This window comes from Zingiber officinale, chromosome 1A (genome assembly GCF_018446385.1).
Source record: "Zingiber officinale cultivar Zhangliang chromosome 1A, Zo_v1.1, whole genome shotgun sequence".
Classification (NCBI taxonomy): Eukaryota; Viridiplantae; Streptophyta; class Magnoliopsida; order Zingiberales; family Zingiberaceae; genus Zingiber; species Zingiber officinale.
The window spans coordinates 20,153,969-20,158,146 of record NC_055987.1 but is presented as its reverse complement, the minus strand read 5'-3'; positions in this window follow the sequence as shown (position 1 = coordinate 20,158,146).

Genomic DNA, 4,178 nt, shown 5'->3' with positions numbered 1-4,178 from the left:
CCGGCGACGCTCGAGCGACCGCCGACCGAGTCTCCTTTCTTCTCTTCTTGCGCCGACACTGACTCCCCTGGCACAACCGAGCCTCTCCCACTTCGTGAGTTGATGCCGGCCACCACAGACGACGTCGACTTCACTGTGCTTTGTTGCCGGCGTATCTGTGCCCTAGATCACTGGAAATCCAGAAATTTGAGTAGGTCTTTGGTTAGGAGTAGCAACTCAAGCCTTGGTGTTCTTTTCCGTGCCCTAATTCCCCTGTTATGTCTTCCTTCAGCCACCTCCTACAGTGAACCAGCAGGGGAGCATCCAAAACTGGTGAGTTTGGGTTTGATTATTTCTGTCCTATTAGATTTAGATCCTATTGGTGGGATCAGGATATATTAAAGGGTTGAGAATTTATCTGTGGACTGATTATGGCAGCGGAGGCGTTGGGTGGCTTCTGGAACAGCTAGTTGCTTCTGGTGGAGTAGAGGATTGGTGACATTAAGCAATTACTTCGTCCAACAGCAATTTTCCTTGCCTGTGGATTAACAGGAGCGGCTGAGAAATAAGGTAAGGTGTAGGGCATTTGATACATGCTATATCATGGTTAATCATGTTTTAGATTCATGTGTAATTGGATTTAAGTTTTTGGATTAATTAGAATCGATTGAGGAGTTAGGTGATCCAATTAGAGTTTATGATTGGATCTGGATTTATGTTAACTTCTCGAGGATTTGATTTAGCTAATTTATTATATGTAATTAGCTAAAACTGGACACATTGATTCGGGACGAGCACCTCGACGTCGATGTTGATTTGCTCCGTCTACATTGGAGGCGGGTACCTCTTGACTTATCTTTTATGATATTGTCTTTGGATATGCATAGTATTTTATAACTACAAGCAATGAACATGTTTGTCTTTGGTATGTCACTGTTTGATATCCATAGCATGTTAGGTTTATAGCCTGTGACGTATCCGTGCTTACATCATGTGATTTATTGCCATGAGTATCTTAGTATCTAGAATAAGTGACATACCATGTTTTACTGATGCTAGGACTAGGATTTGGATTGTTGTTTCTGGCCTGTGTATCTAGATTATCTGATACTTAGGTTTTTGTGCCATATCAGATTTGTGTACCTCTATTTGTATATCATATATGATTCGGGTGTTTAGACCCTGATTCTTTGATCTGTGTATATTGTTGGTACATATGCTATGGAAGAGGGATATGATTTGGGTCTAGGTTGTTATACCTTAGAGGACTTGTATACCCTAGATCCGTGGATTTGACTTACTGATACTGTGGTACCCATATTATGTATATATGGATTTTTTCTATGCTGATCAGGATATTCCATACATATTATGTTCAGGACATAGGGTTATTGATATTCTATCTGACCTGTGTACTCTAGATCTTGGTATGTGACCATCGCTTTTACAGTACCCATTTTGTATGTATGGATATGGTTATGTTGATCAGTTTTTGCCATGTTTAGTGTCATGCATCATGATTGCATGGTGCGATAGTCGACTCCATTGTTGTTGAGCACATCGCCATTACATACCACTCATGGGTTAGTGGTCGATTCGGGTAGTGTGTGTTGCAGCAGTTTTGTGCCTCGTTGGTCCGCTCATGGGTAGTGTGACACAACGTGTTAGGCAGGGATTCCTCCCCGTGTAGATGAGAGCATTGAGCTCCCCATTTATGATTTGGGGTCACAGGACGGGAGTACGACAGCATCCGTCCACTCGGTCACTCATCGGGAGCAGTGAGTTGTCAGAGCTCTACCCACTCGGTCTCGCCATTTGTGTGAGATGACTGAGGTCGCATCATTGGCATCATACGCATTGATGCATTTATTGCTTGTGCTTTCTGCATTTATTTGCTGCATTTGGTTGGATGCATATGTTTGATATGCATACAGGATTTATGACACTCTCGGTTTGACGACCCTTTTGTTCTGGATTGGAGTTCCTGGTGAGTACAGCTTCCTCAGTTACCTTTCAGTTTTGCATCTTTCCTAGATATATGATTAGAAAGCTGTATTCCATGTTTATTGCTGTTAGATATATCTTACTAGGCATGTCTATTGGTATTCGCTGAGTTGTTGAACTCACCCCTGTGGACTCTATATTTTTCAGGTACCAGGTTATTTATGGTGTCGCTTGGAGCATCCTGTCTGCTGGTCCCCACGTCTCATCAGAGGACTTATCGGTTCACGTATGTTTTTGTTTGTTTTATGTATCGGTTTGTTTAGCTCTGTACTCTGGTTTTATTTTTGGAGTGTTGACGTTGTTATGTGGTATTTTGTATTTATGTTATTGGTTGTGTAAGTCTAGCCGGCTAGCAGTTTTGTGTTTTGGTTTTGGTATAGCCGAGTGGGCTGCTTTATTTTTAACTGCGTGGTTGTGTCAGCCAGAGGCTGAATCTGATATTAACTGCGTGGTGTTTGTTTTCTTTTATTATTATTATTCCAGCCGCATGTGGCTGAGGTATATAGTGCTTGTAGATAAGTTTCAGATTGTCCGCCGTACAGGGGAGATGCTGCCGAAATTTCTTCGGACAGAGACTCCTCTGGGGCGTGACAGGATGAGCTTGTTTCATCATCTTCTTGGTGACTTGCCATCAACACAAGTCCAGCGTAGGCTTCAATCTCTGACTCTGATGATGTTTCGTCTCATGTTGCCTTTAGGTTTGTGTGCTTTTTTTGGATCAATCTTTTGTCTTTATCCTTGTTCTTTAGTTTTGGGCAGTTGTCTTTAACGTGTCCTTCTTCATTACAGTGATAACATCTCACTTTTCTTTTTCTTTTCTTAGCGTATACTTGATTAAATTTATAAGAACTATTTTTTTAAAAAAAAAATCTTACCATAAATATTGTTTCATCATCGTCGAGAGATGTTTCAGAATCTGGTTCATCCATTTTTACCTTTAAGGCAATATTCTATTTTGACTCCTTTAGATCTGCACATCTAGATTCATAAATTTTAAAGGTAGAAAATAATTTTTCTAGATTACTTACCTCTAAGTCCTTAGAGATGTAATATGCATCTACTAGAGTTGACCATTCTGATGTTCTTGGAAAAGTGTTAAGCGCATACCTTAGCGAATCTCGGTTGGTTACCTTTTCTCTAAGATTCGTGCGTTCGGTGATTAGCTCCTTTAGCTTGGCATGCAGTTGAGGGACCGTTTCACCTTTCTTCAATCGAAGATTTGTCAGTTGGTTCCAAAGTAGATCTCTTCTTGCGAGCTTAGCTTCAGAAGACCCTTCGTGAAGTTCCAAGAATTTTTCCCAGAGGTCTTTTGCAGACTTGTAGACTCTGATCATGTTGACCTCTTGTGATGGAAGTGCACTTAGCAAATGGAATTCTACTTATCCATTGGCCACAAATTTGGCTTGTTCTTTCTTTGTTTAGTTTTCCTCTTTCTTTAGCTTGCTATTGTTATCGGTAGGTACTGCAAAATCATTTTTTAAAATTAGAAAGATATCAAAATTAGTTTTGAAATATACCTCCACTTTCTTTTTCTAGTGGGCAAAGTCTCCCTCGAACTTAGGCAGATGGATACTTGCTCCGACCATCGTCTTTTGTGCTTTTGTCGACGGTTAGTCCTTTTAAAGTGGTTGAGCTCTAATACCAATTATAGGTCCTATACGGCTGGTAGGAGGAGGGTGAATTGCTCTACATAAAATAAAACAAGTATACCTTTCTCAAACTATTGGACTTAAACAATTACACACTAAACATAAAGATAAAAAAATTAAAAGAGTACAATACAAAAAATTTTACTTGGTTTGCAATCAAAAGATTGCTGCTCCAAGGAAAGTAGGCTCACTATGAAGATTTCCTTCTCGAACAAAATGTCAGAGGTGGAGAAGTCTCGTACATGAAAATGAAGCTTAGAAATGAAAGACAGAATAAATTTCGAAGTATAAAAGTGTGTTGTACAAAATGAAGAAGACCATAGCTCTATTTATAGTCTAGTGGTCGAATCTGACCATTTGCTGATGTGGCACGATCTGGACGCCCCTAGTGTGGCAAAACTCTATCTCCACATAACGGCCAAGTGATAAATTTTTATCTATCTGAGGGCATTTGGATTCGCTCCTAGCGTCTTGACCTTTATTAGCGTAGACCCAAAAGTTGATCCACAGCGTCCAGATCGTGACTGCTTTAACACTATTTATTCG